Here is a 25,120-nt window from a genome sequence, read left to right on the forward strand (position 1 = left end):
TTAAAGCTCTGTCTACAGCCTTAGTTAGGACACTGGCGCCAGCACGGTTCAGACGAAGACTGTCCCATTGGAACACGTCCTTTCTTCCTCAGTAATAAAATGTGTTTATTCAAAACAAAATACAGGGACAAAAAGCAAGCTTTTCTGTACATACCAAAGCATGAAAACTACAAAGAAACAGGTTTGTTAAAATACACTTACGATGTGGAGCTATATGAATTGAAAGGTGCATTACAAAACCACGGACGAGGTGTTCAAGCTTTATCAATCCTTATTTGACCCACAGCTGAGATGCTGATTTCCCCCCAGTCAGTGATCCCCCTCACTGAGATTCTCTCGCCCTGCCTCTCACACCGTGTCTGGAGGGACTACAAGTTCCTGTTTGCCCAGAATATTTAAATTAATTCACCTTCTCCCTCGAACCAATCTATTCTTCTTTTGGATCTTGTACAGCCGTCAGCAACCCGGCTCTGTGATATTATTGGTGATAAATGATCTGGGATGACAGCATAGTGCTCACAGGGTACGGCCCCACGCTGTCTTCTGATCTAACTTCACACTCGTCTGACTCCCCTTGCTCTCACTCACTCTGTCGCTCCGTTTTATCTACATTCCTTTTATCTCTCTTCACTTCCTTTTTCTCTGTTAAGTTTTCTCTCTCTCGTGCGCACACACACAGACACACACACTCTGTTCTCTCTGTTTTCAAATTGTGGTGTTGGAGAGCTCGGCGGTGTACAATGGGCTAAAGGGCCTCCTTCAATGCTCTATTAATTCTGAAGTTCTCTGACCCACAATAAAGACTTCAGGTGCCTGGAGAGACAAGCTGGTCCTGCAAAGGACACAGTGCAGAATCATCCTTTATCTCTTCCTGTTGTATGATATGCAGCGGCCTTGAAATATCTGTTCAAACAAAATAAATTGAAATTCGAACAGTCGGGAGGACGTTCACCAGATGATTTTGGTGTCAGGATTTAACAAGCAGTTCCCACATACAAAATGTGGAAATGCCTGATAGCAGCTCCTCCCAATTGACACGTCCTAGCTCTGCCTGATACTGACGTAATTTGCCTTCCGCCAATTCAGTAGCTTTACACAATGTCCTGACTTATCCATCTTCAGAGCTATCTTAAATCTGAAGGTTAAAAATCACACAACACCAGGTTATAGTTCAACAGGTTTAATTGGAAGCACACTAGCTTTCGGAGCGACGCTCCTTCATCAGATGATAATGGAGGGCTCAAATGTTTCACAGAATTTATCGCACAAATTTACAGTGTGATGTCACTGAAAGTATACATTGAAAAATTGATTGTTTGTTAAGCCTTTCATCTGTTAGAATACAGTGATAGTTTCACTTTCTTCATGTGTAAATCACAAAACATTTTCTTTACAAAGTTGCATTCTTGGGTTAGCTGTTAACAATAGAGATAGCTAGACAATATGTCGAAGGTGATGGCCCCCGTGTTCTCTGTCTATGCCCTAATGCTTAGATTGATTCTAATCTAAAAAGTGAGATAACAGAGTTTTACATAAATTCATGCAGTTTTTGAGCTCAGAGTTCTACATGAATGCATGCAGTTTTTGAGCAAAGTACAATGTAACCCTGCAAGTACAAATTCATCCCACAAAATATATGTGTGCCTCTGGGTCTTTGTCTGTGTGTGTGTGTCTGTCTGTCTGGGGTGGGGGTTGTGAGTGTGAGAAAGTGTATGTGTGTGTCTATTGCAGAGTGTCTTAAGTCTGTGAGGGGGTGCATGTGTGAGTGTGGAGGTGTGTGTGCCTGTAAGGGTGTGTATGGGTGTCTGTGTGCGTGTCTGTGTGTATGTGTGTCCGTGTGTCGTGTATATGTGAGTGTGTGTGTGTATGCAGGATATCTGTGTGTGTGTGTGTGTGTGTGTGTGTGTGTGTGTGTGTGTGTGTGTGTGTGTGTATAAAATGCAATGGTGATCGCCTATAATGTGACATGAACCCAATGTCCCGGTTGAGGCCCTCCCTATGTGTACCAAACTTCGCTATCAGCCTATGCTCGGCCACTTTCCAATGCTGCCTGTCCCGAAGTCCACCTTGGAGGATGGTCACCCGAAGGTCCGAGGCTGAATGTCCTGGACTACTGAAGTGTTCCCCAACTGGGAGGGAACCCTCCTGTCTGTTGATTGTTGTGTGGTGACCATTCATCCGTTGTCGTAGCCTTTGCTCGGTTTCCCCAATGTACCATGCAGAACTCAAGAAGAAGGCGTTTGGTGTGCTTTCCTTTATTGTTCAGAGTATTGAGTACAGGAGTTGGGAGGTCATGTTGCAGCTGTACACAACATTATTTGGCCACTGTTGGAATATTGCGTGCAATTCTGGTCTCCTTCGCATCAGAAAGATGTTGTGAAACTTGAACGGGTTCAGAAAAGATTTACAAGGATGTTGCCACAGTTGAAGGATTTGAGCTACAGGGAGAGGCTGAACAGGCTGGGGCTGTTTTTCCTGGAGTGTCCGAGGCTGAGGGATGATCTTATCGAGGGTTACAAAATTATGAGGGGCATGGATAGGATAAAAAGACAAAGCCTTTTCCCTCGGGTCAGGGAGGCCAGAACTAGAGGGCATAGGTTTAATTTGAGAGGGGAAAGGTATGAATGAGACCTAAGGGGCAACTTTTTCACGCAGAAGGTGGTGAGTGTATGGAGTGAGCTGCCAGAGGTAGTGGTGGAGGCTCGTACAATTGCATCATTTAGGAGGCGGTTGGATGGGTATATGAATAGGAAGGGTTTGGAGAGACATGGGCCGGGTGCTGGCAGGTGGGACTAGATTGGGTTGGGATATCTGGTCGGCATGGGCAGGTTGGACCGAAGGGTCTGTTTCCATGCTTACACCTCTATGACTCTATGAGTCTAGCTTATTCAAATCTCCAGTACGGACGCAGAGAGTATGGAAAGTGTTAACAATCAAACTTCAAACTTTCAGGTCAAACAAATGACGATGAGAAGAAGGATGGTTAATATCGGGTTGAACTGTGATATCGGAATGCATGCAGTATAGGGAATATGATAAATAAGCTTGTGACTCATACACAAATTGGCAAGTCGTCCTCACGGAGACATTGCTGGATCAGGATTGCGAGCTGAATATTCAAGGATATGCATCCTATCAAAAAGACAGGCAGTTGGGCAGAGGGGATGGGGTTTTCTTATTAGGAAGAAATGAAATTAAATCAATAATAAGAAATGAAGTAAGGTCAAATGGTGTAGAATCTGTGTCAGTACAATTGAGGAATCAAAAAGGTAAAAACAGTTAGTTGAAGTTCTATTCAGGCCTACAAACAGTACTCAGGAGCTGGTGTGCAAGATACACCAGGAGTTATAAAGATGTGTAGGAAAGACAAAGATACAGTGATCATGTGGGATTTCATTACGGAGGTGGGTTGGGAATTCAGCTTGATGTGGTTTGCAAAAGGAATTTCTGAAATGTCTATGAGATGGCTTTTTGGAGCAGCTTGTGCAGGCAGACTAGGTGAGGGAGCTTAAGGTGAAGGAAATCATAGAAAGCAGTGATCATAATATGATTGAATTTACTCTACAATTTCACATGGAGAAGTTAGAATCAGAGCTATTGGTATTAAAGCTGAATAAAGGCAATTACAGAGGCATGAGAGAGGAGCTGGATAGAATTGACTGGTAGAAGGGCCCAATAGGAAAGACAGTGGAGCATCAATGAAAGGAGATTTTGCAGTAATTCAGGATGCAGCAGAGATTTACCCCGAGTAAAAAGAGGCATGGGACATGGAGAATGAGGTGACTATGACTGACAAGGGAAGTCAGGTATAGCATAAAAGCAAAAGAGAAAGAATATAATGTATCAAAGAGTAGTGGGAAACCAGAGGGTTGGGAAACTTACGAAGACAAAACAGAGGCCAAAAAAAAATGAGGAGGGAGGTTATTAAATATGGGTGTAAGCTATCCAGTAATATAAAGGAAGCCTGTAAGAGTATCTTTCGATATATAAAGTACAAAAGAGAGGCAAAAGTGGGCATTATGTTTTTGGAAAATGACACTGAGAGATAGTAGTGGGGAACAAGAAAATGGCTGAGGAACTGAATAAATACTTTGCATCAGTTTCATGGTGAAAGACACGAATAATATCTCCAACATTCAGGGGAGTGAGGGACTAGAGCTGAGTATGGTGGCCACCACCATGGAGAATATTCTAGGAAAAAGCTGAATGGCCTAAAGTTGGTTAAATAACCTGAACCAGAGGGACTAAATGCCTGTGTCATAAGGGGGATAGCTGAAGAGTTAGTGGAGGTGATGGTGGTGATTTTTCAGGAATTGCTGGAGAAAGGAACGAACCCAGAGCATTGGAAACCCATTAACGTGACATCCGTTTTTACCCAGGGAGTATGTAAGACAAAGAAAATCACAATGAATAGCTTAACCTCGGTCCTGGATAAGATCCTGGAATCCCTTGTGAAGGATGAGATTTCTGAATACTTGGAAGTGTTTGGTAAAATAGGGCAAAGTCAGCATTGTTCCATCAAGGGAAGGTCATGCCCGACAAATTTGATGGAAATCTTTGAAGAAGAAATGAGCAGGCTCGATCAAGTACAGCCAATGGATGTTATCCACCTGGAAACAAAGAAGGCCTTTGACAAGGTGTCACACAGGAGATGACTTAGTATGGTAAGGTCCGTGATGTTAGAAGCAAGGTAGCGGCATTGATAGAAGCTTGTCTGTCTGACAGAAAGCAGAGAGTGGGGATAAAATGGTCCTTCTCAGAATGGCAGCTGGTGACAAGAGATATTCCACAAGTCTCAGTGTTGGAATCATAACATTTTACTTGTTATGTTAACAATCTAAATGATGAAACTGTGGGCACTCTGGCTAAGTTTGCAGACGATACAAAGATAGGCAGATGGACTGGTCGCATAGAGGAGGCATAGAGGCTGAAGAAGGAATTGGCCAGGTAAAGGAGTTGGCAGATGCATTCCACCGTCGGAAAGTGTGAGGTCATGCACTTTGGCACGAAGAATAGAGCATGGTCTATTTTCTAAATGGGGAGAAAATTCAGAAATCTGAAGGGCAAAGGGACTTGGGAGTCTAGTGCAGGATTCTCTTAAGGTAAACTTGCAGGTTGATGCAACAGTTAGGAGGTCAATTGCATTTATTATTGATATCATTTATTAGGAGAGGAATTGAAGTGGAGTGTTGCGTGCACAGTTAAGCCCTATACCTCAGGAAAGATGCTCTGTCCCTGAAGCGTGTTCAGAAGTGAAAAGATTATTGTATGAGGAATGTTTGAGTCTTTGGGTCTATACTTGATAAAGTTTAGAAGGAAGAGACGAAACATACAGAATACCGAATGACCTGAACAGAGTGGATGTTCATAAGATGCATCCATTGGTAGGAGAGACCAGGACTCAAGGACACAGCCTTAGCTTAAAAGGAACACCTTTTAGAACATTGATAAGGAGAAGTTTCTTTAATCAGGGAATGGCGAATCTTTGAAATTTATTGCCGGAAGAGGCTGTGTGGCCAGGTCATTGAGAATATTTGATATGGGGATAGTTTTTTTTCTGATTATCCAAAGGATCAAGGGTTACAGGGAGAAGGTCGAAGAATGGGTTCGAGAAACTTATCAGCGATGATTGAATGGCGTAGTAGACTCGATGGGCAAACTGGCTTAATTTCTGCTCCTATGTCTTATAGTCTTATGGTCTAAACGTTATGGAGGCACCTTGCTCTGAGAATATGGATTCATGTTCTTCATGTAGGTCAGAAGCTGATGGGAATAGTTAACTGTTTTAGAATGAAGGTATTGTGGCTGCTGTCAGGTGGATAATATAACATTCAGTGCAGGATCACCCCAACTGCACTATATTCATGTGGGGAGAGTTTATTCAAAACCCGGATCTCTCTATCTCTCTCAATCGCCGTGGGGATTGGGGGTTATGGGGAGTAGGCGTACCATCCTCAGAGACACTTAGACTATCCAGAATCATGCATCCTGAGTGAAACAACAGTCATGGAATTTATCACCTTCTCATTGTCCGTTTAGAATATCAGGAGTGATTGTCCATCCCCCTCAAGGTTAAATGCAATCACCTCTTATTATCTCACAGCGCTACAGATCAACCTTTGCTCACTCCTCATGGTACCACCATCCCAGGGATTAATCCGGTGGAACTCCTGCTCATTCTCTCTGTGGTAAGGAGATCACTCCTTATAAAGGAGATAAAATCTGTCCACAATACCCCAAACACTGCCTCAACAACGCTCTCACAGTTGATCACAATAATTCCTTTCCCTCACTTAGCTGGCTCCATTTCCTTCATGTGACACAGGAAACCATTCATTTACAACGCACTGCCACTGATGGGGATTTTCAAACATCCTGACATCTGTAAGTTAGCATCAATAAAGCCAGCACCAGAGGTGCCTATCGAGATGGACATCACTCTTGGGGAGAGACTCAATCACAAAGAATACATCTAAAACAGTGAATGACCACCTACCTGAATGGAAATCAGCTGCAGGAATATGGGATACAGGCAGAGGAAGGGAGTTATCTTTTCTTTTATTCTTCCCTCACGGGATGTGTGCAGCCCTGGTCAGGTCAGCATGTCATGCCGACCTTGAACTGAATGGCTGGTTCAGCTGTTCCACAGGGTAGTAAAGAGTAAAACACAGTACTGTGGGTTTGCAGTCACACAGAGACCTGACCAGGGAAGAATGGCCTTCTCTACTGGGCAAGAGGCAAGCTGATATCAACAGATTATTATTTTATGGCTGTAGATTATGGGCCAATGACGTAACCACCACACACTGTCTTCCCATCTTTCTAATTCTGTGCCGAGAACAGCGTAACAATTGCAATTATTTTGCAATGGACACGCGGTAAGAAGGGACTTGAAATATAAACTTGTGCAAGAGAAAATGAATCAAGGAGAACAGTCTGTTCCATTCTCGCATATTGGTGCGTAATTTGTATATAATCATTTGCTAGTTATAATTTGTAAGGAATGGAATCTTTGAATAGAACTGAAATCATTGACTTGCACCTTTCCAAAATTTACATATTATGACCATCAATTCAGTTCAGACCGATTCACTAGTCAGATAGAGTGACTTACCAGGTTTACCAACTATAGCAAGGAATGGATAGTAACCAGCTTGAATAACCATCAGTACATCTTCACTCCGTCACGCTAATGATATCCAAGGCTGGGAAAGCCAGAAAAAACCCGATGATAAACTCCTGTCCATTGCTGGAAATTTCCAGTCGAATGTTCTCAGATCCTGATCCATTGTTGGAACATTCCAGTCTAATGTTCCCAGATTCTGATCTCTCCTCCCTCTCTCTCTGAAGCTACTGATATCTGTTACTGGAGTGGGTAATGCTCCCGCTCATACTATGGGATAACACATTGAACCCATTCTCTTACTGATAGGAGAAGGAAACTTTTTAGGGATCCATAGGATCTAAGGAGACTCACATAATCAGAATGGCTGAACAAATAGCTCCAGCTAACCTCTTTCAATTTGATGCTGCTTTAATAAACTTCAAAGTAACTATGAACATTTACGCATTCTGGATGTGATATGTGAGTGAGACTGTAGGAAGGAATGTTGGAGATGGCAGGTTGATTGGTGTAATCATGCAGTCTGCCTTGAATATAGAGGCAATGCCAGAGGTTTTAACAGAACATAAACATGCTTCTCTGCTCATAAATGGAGAAATAGATCCTGTGATTACTGATCAGTCATTTTGCAAAATCAATAAAACATTGAGAGAATGTCTTCCGTCCATGTGCCTCAGACAATGTGGGTTTATAACAATCAAACGACATGCATATGTTAACAGAGAATTCTACGTGGCAAGTGCAATTCAGATTGTTTTTCCAGAATCAGAGCGGTCAAGTGTGAGTGTTGACTTTATCAATGTTAAGGAACTGTGAGGAAGTATCACTTGCTGACTTCAATTACATTGTGATTATAACGTTGGGGAAAAGACAGAAGATGAAGAGGACTGGAGGACATGGCTGTTCATACTGGGAAGAGGTACATTGCTGTTTCCTAGTTATCAGTATTGGAACGTAACACTATATAACTCATATGAAGAACAGATTCAAGGATACAGCTATAATGAGAAATTAGCAGGGACAATATTAATGAAATGCATTTATGCAATACAAAATACAGAGACAAAATGATTTTCTATACAGACCAAAATATGCAAAGTACAAAGAGATAAGATTGTTGAAATGCACTCATGATATGGAGCTATATAAATTGAAATGTGGATTAGAAAACGAGGAAAGTGGTGTGCAAACTTTATCAATCATTATTTGATGCACCGCGGAGATGCTGATTTCCTTTCTTTCAGTGATTCCCCCTCACTGAGATTCACTGACCCAGTCTCTCACACAGTATCTGGAGGTGGAGTGGGAGTGTTAGTTGGGGTTACCATTTCCTGCTGCTCATGGCAGAGTTTATTTTAAAATCCACCTTCGCCATGGAACTAGTCTACTGGTCTATTGGGATTTGTTCAGCTGTCCGTAAAACAGCTCTGTGATATTATTGGAAAGAAATGATCTGGGATGACAGCCAGTATCATCACAGCACTCCCAGGCTCTGGCACCCAGACAAAAGGCTTGCAGTTCAGAGGAATATCTAAATAAAACTTCCAACTTTTGTCTGTACGTATTTATCTACCCTCACGTTGTCTTCTGATGTATTTGACTTCATCCTCATTTAACACCGCTTCCTCACCCACTCTGTCAGCCGCTCCCCTTTCTATCCTCTCTCAGTTTATCTCCCTTTACTTTGTTTTTCTCTGTTTATTTCTATCTCACACCATCTATCTCCACACACTCACTCTAGCTCCAATTGTGCTGTTGAACAGCTTGTGACCCTACAATGGGTTGACTGACCTCCATCAGTGTTATCATAATTCGGCGGCTCGCTGACCCTCAGTAAATATTTTAGGTGCCTGGACGGATAAGCTGTTCCAATGACAGGTACAGTGCACAATCACCTATTATCTCTTCCTGTTCTTCTCTGATGTACACCTGCCTTGAAATGTCTGTGTAAACAAAACAGACTGAATGCAATTCAAGCAGTCGAGAATGCATTCATGAGAATGTATTTCAAACAGGATTTAATGAAGGATGAGATTCCAGAATAACATCAGCAATGAAAGAAAAACAGGGCAACACAAGAAATGGCAGCTGAGTACAACATGTGGTTCCAAGTAGGTGTCCTGGTATTATCGCTAGATTATCAATCCAGAAAAATCACCTCTTCTTCTGCGGACCCAGGTTCGAATCCCGCCAATGCAGATGGTGGAAATTCAATTCAATAACGTTTTTTGAAAAAAGCTGGAATTAAGAATCTACTGATGAGACTGAAATCATTGCCGATTGTCAGAAAGGAAAACCCAATTGGTTCACTAATATTCTCCAGTGAAGTAATCTTTCATCCTCACTCCAGGCCCAAAGCAATGTGATGACTCTCAATTGCCCTCTGAAATGATCTAGTGTGTCATTCAGTTATACCAATCGCTACAAAATCTCAAAGAAATGAAACCAACAGGTGGACCAACAGGTATTGATCTGATCACCGAAAAAGTCAGTTGGAAACATCACTGTCGAACCTGCAAAGTCCTCCTTACTAACATCTGAAGACTAGTGCCAATATTAGGACAACTGCCTGACAGACTACTCAAGCAACAGCCTGACATAGTCATGCTCATGAAATTATAACTGACAGAAATACCCCAGAAGCCACCATCACCATCATTGGATATGTCCTTGCCCAAGCTCAGGACCGATTCAGCGGAGGGGTCTATACATTCTGGAGGTAGTTGCTCTGCGAGCCCACAAATTAACTCCAAACCCCATGAAGTCCCATGGCTTTAGATTAAACGTGGGCAAAGCAGCCGTACTGATTACCATGTAACCTCATTCCTCAGCTGAACCAGTACTCCTCCATTTTGAACAAAACTTGGAGAAAGCACTGACTGTGAAAAGGGCACAAAGTGTATTCTGGCTGAAGAATTTCAAAGTCAACCATCAAGAGTGGTTTGGCAGCAGTACTACTGATCAGGCTGTTCGGGTCCTAAAGGACCTATCTACTTGATTGTGTCTGTGGAAGGTAGTGAGGGAATGAACGAGAGGGAAAAAAAATCATACCTGATGTCATCCTTACCAAACTACCAACAGCAGATTCATCTGTCCATGACAGCATCAGTAAAACTGACCACTGCACTGTTGTTGAGGAGACAAAGTCTCACGGTCACACTGAGAATGAACTCTATTGTGTTGTGTGGCACTATCACCATGCTAAATGGCACAGACTTCCAACAGATGTAGCGAAACAAGACTGAGCATCCATAAGACGCTGTAGTCCATCAATAGCAGAAGAACTATACTCCAGCATAATCTGTAATGTCATGGCCCAGCATATAACCCACTCAACCATTATCATCAAGCCAGAGGATTAACCCTAGTGCAATAGAGAGTGCAGCAATGGGGGAAAAACTGCTCAAGTATGTTCTGTACATAAAACGCAGGGCAAATTCAATCCAGCCAAATACCGCCTCATCAGTTTACTCTCCATTATCAATTACATGATGGAAGGGCTCATCAACAGTGCTATCAAGCAGTACCTGCTCAGCAATAACCTGCTCAGAGACCCCCAGTTTGGGTTCCACCAGGACCACTCAACTCCTGACCTCATCACAGCCTTTGTTCAAGCATAGAAAATGGAACTGAATTCCAGCCCTTGAAAGCAAGGTTGCATTCTTTCAAATGTGGCATCAAGGAATCCAAGCAAAAAGGATATTGCGAGCAAGTACTTCATTATTGGAGTCATACCTGACAGATAGGAAAATGGTCATTGTTGTTGGAGATATTCAGTTCCAGAATATCTCTGCAGTAGTGCCTCAGGATAGTGTGGATGTAGGTTTGCTCCGTAACCTGGAATGTTCTTTTTCAGACGTTTCGTCACCATATTAGGTAACACCTTCAGTGGCCCTCCGGATGAAACTTAGATCCAAACTTCTTCTGCTGCTTCATCAATGGCCTTCTCTCCATCATAAGGTCAGAAGTGGGGATGTTCGACAATGACTGCACAATGTTCAGCACCATTCGCAAATGCTCAGGTATGGAAGGCAGTCCATGCCAAAATGCAACAAGGTCTGAACAATAACCAGACTTGGGCTGACAAGTGACAAATAACACTCGCACCACACAAATGCCAGACAATGGCTGTCACCAGTAAGAAACATTATAGCCACTTGCTATTCAGCAGCATATTTGTCACTAAATTCCGCCCCTCCCACCCCCGCCCTTATCAATACACTTGGGGTTACCATTGATCAGAAACTCAACTGGAATCGCCACATTAATATAAGAACAGATCAGAGGCTAGGATTACTGCGTGTGTAACTCAGCTGTTCTCTTCCCAAAGCATGCCGACCTTCTACAAGGCACAAGTCAGTAGAGAAATGGAATGCTCCCCGATTGCTTGGATGAGTGCAGCCACAATGACACTGAAGAATCTTGACACCATTCAGGACAAAACAGCCCAATTGCTTGGCACCACTTCCACAAGCATTCATTCCCTTCACCATCAACGTTCAGGAGCAGCAGTGTTTACTCTCTACAAGATGCTCTGCAGAAATTCTCCAAAGACCTTCAGACAGCAGCTTCCAATCCTACAAGCACTTCCATCTAGAATGACAAGGGCAGCAGACTTTTGCGAACACCACCTTCAAGCTCCCCTCCAAACCAGTCAATATCCTGATTTGGAAATATATCACCTTTCTTTCACTGTTGCTGGGTCAACACCTTGGAATTCCCTCCCTCGTAGCATTGTGGGTCAACGCACAGCAGGTGGACTGCAGCGGTACAAGAAGGCAGCTCAGCACGACCTTCTCAAGGGGGCAACTAGGGACAGACAAGAAATGGTGGGCCCATCCAGCGATTCCCATAACCAAAAAATAAGGTTAAACAGTTCCAAGTTGAACACCTTGATGGGGCAGTTTTTCTGATTTGAACATGAACAGGAAAGCAGTGTTTCTGATATTGAACATTTTAGACCTTTCTGTTATTAGAAGGGTGTTCAGTATTCGATGACTCCTTGTTGCTGAGTGCTGTGATAAATTGCACCTGTTTTGTTAAATTCGACAATATTAGCGTAACAGGATTGATCCTTTGAAAATACCCGACTGAAAATGATAATCATCGTAGAGACAATGTACTCCTGGCAGGTGAGATTCACAGATAGCTCCTTATATTCAACACAATAATGCGCTACTAGCCGACACTGAATCCTCCCACCGTCCATATTACAGGGGTTACTATTGACCAGAGGGTGAAGTCAAATCGACACACAAATACAAGAATTGCGAGTGCAGGTCAGAGACTTTCAATTCTGCACTGTATAACAGACTATATGACCACAAGGGCATGCGATGTAGCAATAGATGAAGGTTATTCAGCCTGTCTCTTCACGCTGAAACTGTGCCATTTTGTCATCATCTCTATGACTAGTGGAACTATCTTTTATACTCTAACTGTATCAATCGTTGCAGTAATCGATCGGTTTCAAACAGATGTGTTCCCCCACACCATTCTTCTAAATTCCACTGAGTACAGACATAGAGCCCTCAACTGCCGCTCATATGACAAGCCATCATTCCCAGGATAGATCATGTCCAACACCCGTAGACCCTTTAGCAGAACCGCTCACAATAATACAAATTTCGTCTGACCATAGCCCATTACATTCTCAGCAATATGTCTCTGATCTTGTATTCTAGCTCTCCTGAAATGAATGTGAACATTGGATTTGCTTTTTCAACTGCCAACTGAACCTGCACATTAACCACAAGAAGAGGACGATGACTCCAAACACCTTTTGTGTTTCAGATTGCATGAAGCCTTTTAGAACACAGTGTCTGCCTGTATTCCGCCTACTGAAGTGCATAATCTCAGACGTTCCCATAATTGTGTTCCATCTGCTATATGTTTTCCTAGTGTCCTAAACTGTCCTATTCTTTCTGCAGCCTCCCCACTTCCTCAATATCACCTGCCCATCCAATCATCATTGTATCATCTGCAAACTCAGTGAAACTCGTCAGGTCAGATGGTTCGTGTAAATGGCACTTCCTGACTACCTAAGGACGGTCCACCATTGAAAAGGCACAACAGTCAAGGTGCTTGACTCCATTCAGGTTAAAGCAGTGGCTTGACTGGAATTACATTTGCAAAGTCTTCATTTCTTGCACCACTGGCACTGACACCCTGCACACCATTTTATTATGAATTTACCCCATTATGGTGACACAGAACTTGCACACGCCAACCAATGTCACTGTGTGTTGATGACGATGGAGGGAGGTGGGAGAGGGGATGTCAATAATAAATGACTATGTGATTGTCACTAACTGGGAGCTGACACTGGCCCCAAAAGGCCCAGTATGTACCTGTGCCCGCTATCACCGCTGCAGGCATGGTCAGTCTTCCAGTGAGTCAAACCAAAGAAAGTGATGGGCCTGGACAGTGTTCCAAGCTGAGCACTCACATCCTGTGTGGACCAACTGTCAGAGGTATTCACATACAACTTCTGTCTCTGCCTCCTGAAACCGAAGTCCCAACCTGATTCAAGAATGCCATCATCATTCTCGTAAGTGAGAAAGCACATGGAACGTGCCCTTAAAGACTATCGCCTATTGGTTCTGAGGTCAATAATCACCTCCAGTCTCCCAGCCTGCCCTGCTGCCCTATAATTTGCCTACTGATGTATCGGGTTCACAACAGATGCCATATCCGAGCCCTGCAGGCATCTCTGGAACATTTGGACAACAAGGAAACCTACACCAGACTCCTGCTCAGTGACTAAAGCTCCACCTTCAAAATCATTATCACTTACAGACTAATCACAAAACTCCACTACCTTGGTCTCTTTCAACCCTCTGCTACTGGATCCTCAGGTTTCTGACTGACAGGCCACAATCAGCGAAGATAAGTAAAAGCACCTCCTCCACAATAACACTCAACACTGGAGCTCCTGAAGGATGTGTCCTCAACACCCGACAGCACTCCCTGTACACCCACGGCTGCACCCTTAACCCTTACTGTCCTCATTGTACACCCACAGCTGTGCCCTTAGCCCCCTACTCCACTCCCTGTACACCCACAACTGTGCCCTCAGCTCCCTACTGTGCTCCCTGTACATCCACGCCTGTCTTCAGCCCCGTACTGTACTCCCTGTATACCCACGGCTGTGTCCTCAGCCCCCTACTGTACTCCCTGTACACCCACGGCTGCGCCCCTCAGCCCCCTACTGTGCTCCCTGTACACCCACGCCTGTCTTCAGCCCCGTACTGTACTCCCTGTACACCCACGGCTGTGTCCTCAGCCCCCTACTGTACTTTCTGTACACCCACGACTGTGTCCTCAGCCCCCTACTGTACTTTCTGTACACCCACGGCTGTGTTGTTAAATTCCAAACAACCCCAGCTGCAAATTCGCTGATGACATCACCAAATCTGGAGGAATATCAAACAACGATGAGTCAGAATACGAAAAGCAGATCGAGGGCTTGGTGGCATGGTGTAATGATAACCCTCTCTCTCAAATTCGACAATAGTAAGGAACTGATCATTGACTTCAGTAAAAAAAAAGGAGGGGACCACGCACTCAGCTACACTAACGGTCGAGGGAGGTGCAGGGCATCAACTCCTTCGGAGTGACGATAACTGACAACCTACCCTGGACTTCTCACATAAGTCTGACGGTCGGGAAGGCTGAACAACGCCTCTGCTTTCTGACGTGACTCAGGAAGTCCAGCATGCACTATTTCTACAGATGCACTATTGTCAGCGGACTGTCCAGGTACGTAACGGCCTGGTACAACAACGCTCTGCCCAGGAACATCAGAAACTACAGAAGATTGTGTTCACAGCCCAGACTATGACGGACTCCAATCTCCCAACCATGGACTCTATTTTCACGACCCCTTGCCACAGAAAGACTGCTAACATCTGTCCCAGATTACTGAGTGAAGGGAGACAGGAAATAGCTGCGGATGTTAGTAGCATCCTTGAACAGAACTGTGGTCCTGAAGGACTGGGAAATTGGTAATCCCCTTGTTTAAGAAGAGTAGCATGAACAATCCAGTTAATTATAGACCAGTGAGCCTGTTATCAGGGGTATGGAAGCTGCTAGAGAAGATACTGAGGGATAGGATCTATTCTTATTTGGATGAATAAAATTTTGTCAGTGGCAGTCAACATGTTTTGTGCAAGCAAGGTCATGTCTTACCAACTTAATAGAATTCTTTGTGGAAGTGACAAAGTTAATTGATGAGGGAGGGGATGTAGATGTCATGTACATGGAGTTCAGGAAGGCATTTGATAAGTTTTTCCATGGTCGGCTTATGGGGAAAGTGAAGTCACATGGGGTCCAGGGTGTGCTCGCTATGTGGATAAAGAACTGGCTGGGCAACAAGAGACAGAGAGTAGTAGGGGAAAGGAGTTTCTCGAAATGGAGAACTGTGGCCAGTGGTGTTCTGTTTAAGATGTTTCTGGAAAGATACATGGATGGGCAGGGAAAAAAGGGATGCAGACCCTTAGAAAATAGGCGACAGGTTTAGATAGAGGATTTGGATAGGCGCAGGCTTGGACCACCGATTCACGGTGCAGGCTTGTCCTGTTCCTGTACTGGAATGTTTTTTGTTCTAACATTACCAAAGACCCATCACATGTCTGTAAAGACCTCCCACAATCTCTTCCATCAGGCTAAAAGATACAGAAGCTTGAAAGCAAAGAGCCACAAGTTCAGAAACAGCTTCTTCATGCCTGTTATTAGACTGATGAATGGACTGTCTCATCTCAGATAATGCTGACCTTGTTCATGTTGATCTCGCCTAGTGCACGCCCTGCGCAGCATAACCTATATGCCTCTCAGATATGTTATACAACCGTCGTTCTGTACATCCTTGCTTACTATGATCTGCCTGGATATCTTGCTACAAGTCAACATAAATCCTCCCCTCCCTCCTTCCAGCTCCCTCCAGTGCTCACGCCCAGCTCTCTCTGGTCCTCACCCCCACTCCTCCAATTTCCCACCCCCAGCTCCCCCTGACCCCATCCCCAGCTCCCCGTGGCCTTTGGCTCTCACTGTTTCTCTCACACTGTCTGATTCCCTCTGTTTTCCCACTCCCTGTCTTCTGCTTCTTTCCCAGAACCTATTATCTTCCCTTCTCCCTGCCCATGTGACAGTCTATTTCCTTGTTTTGCTTCCTTTCTCTCTTAGACTTACTGCCAATCTGTTTGCCTCACTGTGGTCTCTCTCTCCTTCCTTACATGCCTGTCTCTTTCTCCCTCGTTGTGATGGTGATGACTAATGTATTTGTTTGAATAAGTTGATGGCTCATTGGTTCGATGTTGGCAATGCAATTAACTCAACTGGGTTTTGGTACCATGGACATAATTTAAATTTGTTGTCAAAACAGCGAAAACAGAATGTGGGTATCCATTTAACAGCCAATTGTTAACATCGAACTATTTTGGAACTGTCAATCTCCCAGTGCTCTGTATACTGGCTAGTCAACGCATTCTATTGGCGTGTATAATGGCCTGACATGGTACCGGCTCTGCCCAGGACCATAAGATACTACAAACGGTTGTGTGCGCAGCCCAGACCATCACGGAAGACAACCTTCCATCCATTTATACTTATCATTGTCACAGAAAGGCTGGCAACATCAAAGATCTCTCCCAAACCTCTAATGATCTCCTTCAACCTCTTCCAACAGGGAGGAGATACAGAGGCTTGAAAACATGGACCAGCATGCTCAGGAACACTTCCTTCCCTACCATTATTAGACTGACAAATAGACATCTCTAACATTTCAAATAATATTAACCTTGCTAATGTCGATCTTGCTTTGCCCACCTCCTGTGAAGCTGTAACCATTTATGCCTCGCTCTGTCCAAGGACCCTATGATCTTGTTTTCTTGTTTACTATCATGTGCCTGCACTACATGCAAAACAAGTATTTCCGTTGTACATTTGTCTAAAATAAATCAAATCAAATCAGATCAAACAGGTGGACTGCAGTGGCTCAAGGTCTTCTCAAGGGCAACTTGGAAAATGAATAATGGTGGTCCAGTCAGATACCCATATCCCATTAACAAATATAAGAAAATGACCACACTCAGGGAAGATAGACAGAGGTATCAAATCGATTTAAGCATGATCTTAGATATATACAGGTATCCCTAGGTATCAGAAAGTAGAATGTTCCTACGAAACTGTTCGCAAGTTGATATGGTGTAAAGTGCAGTAGCACTAATTTGTATGGGAAAAAAATCAGCTTTCTTCGTAAACGTGAAAATCCTCTTCGGATTTCTTTTGGTTAGCGAAACAAAGTCCAAATGTAGGTCATTCGGAAAGGGAAGTGGTGAAAAGCCAACTTTTGAAAAGTGGGCGATATCTATATCTACGTGAGCATGATATTCAGGATAATGGGATAAGTGAAAAGTACATGAACTGAATCTCACCCCAGTTTTATTTCCACCCCAGTTGATCATCATTCTCTTTGTTTGCTCTTTTTTTCTTTATCTCTCTTTCTCTATTGATCCCTCCTGCCCTTCAAAGCAGAATTCCCAGTCAGCGGTATTCAACACACTCTTTTCTAGCTCCTTTCAGTTCAGGAAAGTACCCCAGCACTTTCTGTTAGTTTCTTTGCATTTCTTTGTATAATTTCAGATTTATAGCGTCATCCTTTATTTGATTTCACCTTCAATGTTGTTATTTCGTGGGATGTTGGCATCTCTGCCAAGGGCAGCATTTGGTCCCATCACTAATTGCCCTGACTCTGAGGCCATTCCACAAGCCAGTATAAAGTTAAGCACATTGTTATGGGTCTGAAGCCTCACTTAACCCAGACCGGGTAATAACGTTAGATTTCTTTACCGAAGGTGATCAGTGAAACAGGAAGGTTTCCAGACAAAATGTTGTTTTTATGATGTTTTTCATGAAATTCATTTTTATTCCAATTCTTATCATTTTTATCTATGTTCTGTCATCAGCTGTGGTAGGACTTGAAACAAACCACCTGAAACAATATCTTTCGTTTAATAAGCTTTGCTCCTGAATTACATCCAGCGACATTCCTACATTCATACATTGTCCTAATCATGAAGTAACGTCCGAGACAAGAACAATTTTGTGATTGAAATATTTGTAATTGACAAAGTGGCCAGAAGAGAACTTGAAGCATTAAGTCGAAATTTTACCAACATGCAGCCAATAGTTTGTTCAGCAACAGCACTGACCCTGAGATGAAGATCGGGGATATTATGAGCTGGTAGTGGACAGGTTTGGTGACAGAGAGAACACGAGACATAAATCAGTTCAGGGCAAAAAGAGATCTCGAGGTTGTGCACAGATGTTTGTGAGGGAGTGGTCTGCCATTCACGGGTAATGAATGGAGACTGCAATTGAAACTGTAGACAATAGTTTCTTTCTCTGACAAATATAGATCACAGAAATGGCCACGAATTTCAAACTTGTTTATACGATTAAAGAATGGACAGAGGTAGAGAACACCAACAATAGCGAGAATCGGTTAGTGGCACACCCTCCACCCCGCGCAGAATAATCATCAACACTGCTGATATCCGATATGGTAGAAATTCCTAATAGGGCGAAATCTTGAAAAGACTCAAGGAAAATCTCCTCTCCATTGTTGTAATATTCCAGTCTGCTATTCCCAGATTCAGATATGTCCTCTCTCTGTCTACACAGCTGTTGATCTCTGTTACTGTTGGAATTGATGCATCTGTTCCCACGCTGGGATAGCACATTGAATGAAGACCCTCACCAGTTGGAGGGTGAAACCTCCAGTGACACAGTTACATTGCATGGAGACTGACATTAATCACAGTCCCTGAGCAAACAGTCCCAGCTTTCAATACAGTACATTCAGTTTACAATATAACTGGACTGGACTACGTGTTGACATTGCTGGCTATTGTCACATCTCCCATTACCAATTGCTCTAGTGAAGTCAGTTGTGAGGGAGAATGATGGATGTTATCTTTTCGTAGGCTAGATGATCTTGCTCTGTTGTCCGTTTACTTTGCTGTAACCTCTCTCCCCAAATCCCTCCACACACACCCCCCAAAAAAAGAAACACAGCCAGGATGTTGTTACTGTGCTGATCTCTCCTCCACGGGAACAAACGCTAACGAACAGACTGTCATTGGGCACAGTTTCCGTGAAGATAGACAGGAAGTATGGACTTCTCTGAATGTTCCTGTCACTGCTCTAGTAAGGCAACTTTGGAACTTCCATAGGGAATATGCTTCAGTAATTAATTTATACAAATTGACAAACTTCTAAATGCAGTTTTATTTGCTGTAAAACAGTATTTTTTTTTACACATTTTGGCCTCACTCCACAACCAAAGTGATAATTACAATGAACTTATACATTAAGACTAATGAATTAATGAGTCAGGTTTGAATGGACATTACATTGACTGCGAGATAAGGCGAAATGGGGGCAGTGGCTGCGGAGACTGTATTGGGAATACAATGATATTCCCCAGTCACCATCACTCTTTCTGAGAGACAGAAATAAATCTAATACACAACAGGGAAACAGCCAACATTTGGGAGATGTAATACTGAATGACAATGTGATCTGAACAGGATAATTTTAAATGTGATAAAATGTGCAATATTTTAAATACACACCATTTAATCTTTAGGTATACAGATTAAGTAGAGTCACTGGACCTGAAACATTAAGTTTGATTCCTCTTCACAGATACTGCCAGGCCTGCTGAGCTTGCCCTCTAAGTTCTGTATTTTCTTTGTTTAAGTTTGATCATACTTTTCATATCAGACAGGATACTTACAATTAAAAGCAGACACTAATAACAAAATATGAAGATCTATGGGGACAATACAGGAAACTAACAGTAGAGATAGTCATTCCAAGCTGGAAGTGACAATGGGTTGAGTTTCCCCCACTTTTGCTGTAATTAATTCTGTGATATGTACCCCCTTTGGAGAGGGGGTAGGTAAGCTAGTTCAATGAAGGATACAGAGTTCTCCACCATCAATAATCTATTCCTAATATCTCATGAAATTACAGTTGGCTCTGAAATTTCTTTTCAACCAAAGTGGAGTTCCTGAGATTTACAGGATAATCAGAAAAAATATTCTTTCTTTCGTTTGAATCTTAAAGAATGAACACGTTTCTGCCGTAACACAGGTGTCCCAGACACACCAACTATAATAGGACCCGGAAAGGACGATATTGTCCATATATAACCAAATTCAGCACGTAGCCCGGTCAAGAAACATGAAATATAGTGATACAGAAACATGAAATACAAGCAGAAAATGGTGGAGAAACGCAACAGATGAGGAAGTAACTGCAGAGAGAAACAGAGTTAAAATATCGAATAAGATGTGACACTGTTTTGAAAAAGTCATATTGAAATCAAAGATTAATTCTGTATATCTCTGCTCAGAGGGTGCCAGACCTGCTGAGTTTCCCTCTATCAATTTCTTTTTCTTCCTGAAGTGTAACAAATTGACTGATCTGAACGATATAAGCAAAGCTACTGTCTCAGTTGAATCTTGAGTAATAGATTATGGACATTAAATGAGATATTAAAGTTCCTATGTTTCATGGGGCTCGATGACGTATTGCATTGTGAGACAAAACCATTGTGAGACACTGTCTTTTGCATAGGTACATCGTGGATATTCTGTGCAGTGGTCACCCAGTCTACCTTTAGTTTCCTCAATGTAGAGCAGACCACAATGTGAGCAGTGAATGTAGTAGACGGGATGGTGGGAAATTTTTGTAGGATGCTGCTTCACCTGGGAGGTATTTTTGGCACCTTGGATAGTGAGGAAGGAGGATGTAAATGGGAAAAGTAACATCTCCAGCAGGGGAAAGTGAAGTGGACCTGTGGTGGGGGGTGGGGCGGGGAGGTGTTGGGCGAGAATAAAGAGGATGTCCTGGAGGAAATTGTCCTTCAGAAGGCGGAAAAGGGAGAGGAGGCAAATATGTGTCTGGTGGTGGCATCGCGCTGGAGGTGGGGGAAATGCAGACTGATGATCCTCTGCATATGAATGCCGGTGGGATGATAGGTAAGGCCAAGGGGAACTCTAACGCTGTTGCAGGATGTAAGAAAGAGGCTGAGGGTAGAAGTTCAGGAGGTGGGTCGGAACTGGTCGGAACTGTCCTGTCGATAACAGAGCTGGGGAATTCTCGGGTGAATAAGAAGGTGGACATTTCAAAGGCCACATTTTTGTAGCTGACATCATCAGAAGCAAGGCGGTGGAACTGAGAGAATGGAATGGTTCCTTTGCAGGAAACAGGGTGTGTGGAAGTATACTCCAGGTAGCTTGGGAGTTGGTGGGTTAATACTGGATATCAGTGACCGGTCTATCCTCAGAAATAGAAGCAGAGATATCGAGGAAAGGAAGGGAGGAGTCAGAGGTAGACCAGGTGAAAGTGAGAGAGGTGCAAATTGGAAATTATGAACTTTTCCAATTTTGGAGAAGAGAGAGGAGCAGCAGCGATGATATCATCTACGTATCGGAGAAAGAGTTGTGGATGGGGGCTGGAATAGAACGGAACAAGGAATGATCTACATACCCCATGAAGGAACAGCTATAACATGGGCCCATGTATGTATCCATGCACCCCTCTGTATGGCAGGAGCAGGCTGAAGCGATGGGTCTGCATGGGCAGTTCTGTTTTGGGAATTTCAGGAGGAGATAAAAAGCGAACTCTGCTATCAGAGGGCCATCAGCTTCGGGACTATTAGGTGGGGTGAGTGTGTGTGTTTTTGGTGGGTGGGGGGGCGAGTAAGTGTGAATCTCCAGATGAAATATGGTCATATTTAGTTAATAAAATAACCTGATGTGCCATGGCAGGGTTATGGATCAGCAGGTGATATGTGGAGGTCTCTGAAAGTTGGCACTCAGCCCCTGAAATGTAGAGGTGAGTCCACCAGACTGCAGCAGACCACCCTTATCGGAACATAGTCAGGGTTGGATCGAAGCATACAGCGTACAGTCTGTTCAGAGGGAGATAAGTTGGATAGGGTGAGGGGGATACAGAGAATTTAAGACAACTAAACTCACATGGAGCGTTCTCAATGAACAGATTAAGTTCAACTAAACGCCAGAGGAATGGTTCCACGTGGAGGGAAAGTGTTGGAGCTGGGCGAATGTTACATGGGTTGGCGAATGTACTCTTGCCCAAAGAAATGGACACTGAGAGAAGACGGTGGAAGAGGAGTTCAACATTATGACGTGTCTGAAACTCATTAAAGTGGGGGCACAGAGGGATAAAGCTGAGACCTTTGCTGAGTACAGAACATTCAGCATTAGAGCGTGGAAGGTTAGGAGGGATGGTGAATACACTACAGGAGGTGGGCTGGGGGGAGGGGATGGTCTCAGATTGCAGGGTAAGGGTGGGGTGGCATGTTCCAAAGGCTCATAGGCATCTCTAACTTATTCCATCTTGTGCGCCTCGTATATCTGGTGAGCATGGCGAATGAGCTGGAGAATGAAGTAGAATTGGGGAATGGTGCAGCCTTGAGTTAATGTGATGTGATGCTGCTGAACAGAGAAAATGTTGATCTCAGTGGCAACGACACCGCACGACCAGTCCTCAGAAAGTAAATGATTGAAAATAATCGGAAACATTATCTTACTCTTCTGAGATTTTAGACCAAACTGTGAAAACTGAATGTACCTTGATGTTATTAATAAGACAAATCCATCCGTGGTTTTGGAAGGCACTAGCATGGGCAGAGTTTATTTGTCATTCCAAATAGCTCTAGGGAAGGTGTAATTGTTCATTGAGGAAATTACCAGCACAGAATTTCCTCCGACTCCCGTTGATCGCAGTTTCCTGAGGGTCAATGATGCTACATGAGTCAAGTACTACTTTGATGGCATCTCAACTGACATTGGAAAATGAGTTAAAATACTAAAGAGAAAAGGGGTAGAACACGGCATATTTGAACAATGTAGTCACTGATCTCGCAACGTTTAAGGACAAACAGATGCATGGACTTCTGATTCTGAGGAGAGGTGTTTCCTATTTGGGATGAGGTTGTTTGATGAAGCGCTGTGACAAAGAGACAGAAAAAAGTTCCACTCTTTATGTGGAAAAAAGCACCCTATTCACGGTACATTACACAGTGACAGACATACACTATTATCTGTTCCTATTGGGCATTGAACATCTCAATCTCATCATTCACTGATGACCAATAGCAGCACAGAAGCCAGCAGCTCCCATCACCCCAATGGAAACCTAAAAGGGTAAGGGATGGCCAGTGGAAGTGGGAGTAACTAGGGAACTGGTGTAAATTACAGTGGGAGTGGCAGAAGAAAGATGTGAAGAGATATTATCAGTGGAAGAGTATGTGGCAACAGAAGTGGTAGTGCAAGGGAAGTAGGAGTGTAAAGAAAGACTGGGAAGGGGGAGGAAGAATGGCTAATGAAGTTTGAGTGACTGGGTAAAGTTTGTTTTTGGAAAAGTGAGGTTGGGTGAAAACCACCAATGTTCAGGAAAATTGGGATCTGATTCCATTGAAAATTAAGATTTGATGCACTTCTTTTTCTATCACTTGATTCTTTAACAGATTGTACATTCACTCTGTAGTTTTGTATCTCCATCAAATGCGGGTGACGTGTTTTTTTTTCTCCCCTGCTGTTGTGTCTCAACATTTTTGAATTTTTTAACAGTATGTATTTGCTTCCAATTCAAGGTAGACATGAGAATATGATTTGATCTCGTGCCGTTTGTCCATAACATAGAATTTAATTGAATATTTTTCCTCATCACATTAGCTGATTCAAGCAATGAGTCTGTGTCCATCCTGAGATGAAAGATTTCTTCAGTTTTCACTATTGTTACGAAAGACAGTGCCATACAACATGCTAACGTTCCAGTGCAAGGTACCAAACCATAGTTCATCCTAAATTAGTTACAAGCTTTATGAATAAGACATGCTGAGGGACAGAGTGTAAAAGGTGAATTTAAATTTGTGTCGAAAATGGTATTTGCAGCACCCTCATAATAGGTGTGAACTACATCACTCTGTAAATTCCCCAAAATAAGAACAACAAGAGACTGGAATTCTTAATTATTCCTTTGTAAATAACATGTGGAGAACAGGAAGGAAATCAAGGTTTGTTTGTGATATTCATAAATGATGATGGTGAGAATGTGGAAGATGGATGGAAGTGGAATAATAACTAATATTGGGGATGACACAAAGATTAGCTGGGTAGTTCACAGTGAGGAGGAAAGGGTTAGGCTACAGGACGATACAAACAGAAAATTTCTATATCCAGATTAATGGCCGATGAAGTTTAACACTGATAAATGTGAGATGATGCACATCTGAATTAACAAGACAAGTGAGAACTCAAACTTTGAAGGGCGAGGGCTAAACTTTGCAGCAGGAAAGGTTGAGGAGGGAACCTGGTACAGGTATACAAGAGCATAAAGGGTATGGAGAGGATGAAAAGAGAGCAGCTGTTTCGCTTACTCTAACGGTCAAAAATAAAAGGAAACATACTTAAAGTGAAAGGTAGGGGATTGAGAGGGGATTTCTGGAGTCTGTATTGAACTGAGAGGGTGGCACAGACATAGTATATAAAGTTCCTATATGTGGAAACAGGCCCTTTGGCCCAAAAAATCCACACTGACCCTCCAAAGAGTAACCTACCCAAACACATTCCTCCTATATTTACCCCTGACTGATGTACATAATCTACATGTCCCTGAACACTTTGGGCAATTTAGCATGGCCAATTCACTTATCCTGCACATCTTTGGATTGTGGGAGGAAATCGGAGTACCTACAGGAAACCCACACGGATATAGGGGGAATGTGCAAAATCCATACAGGCAGTGACGCAAAGCTGGAATCAAACCTGCGTCCCCAGCGCTGTAAGGCAGACGTGCTCTCCATTGAGCCGCTTTTCTGCCCCTAATAAGATGTGTCTGGAATGCATTTCCTAGGCGGGTGATTGATCAGGTAATCTCACAAACTTTAAAAAAAAAGCC

This window comes from Hemiscyllium ocellatum, chromosome 38 (assembly GCF_020745735.1).
Source record: "Hemiscyllium ocellatum isolate sHemOce1 chromosome 38, sHemOce1.pat.X.cur, whole genome shotgun sequence".
NCBI classification, from domain to species: Eukaryota; Metazoa; Chordata; class Chondrichthyes; order Orectolobiformes; family Hemiscylliidae; genus Hemiscyllium; species Hemiscyllium ocellatum.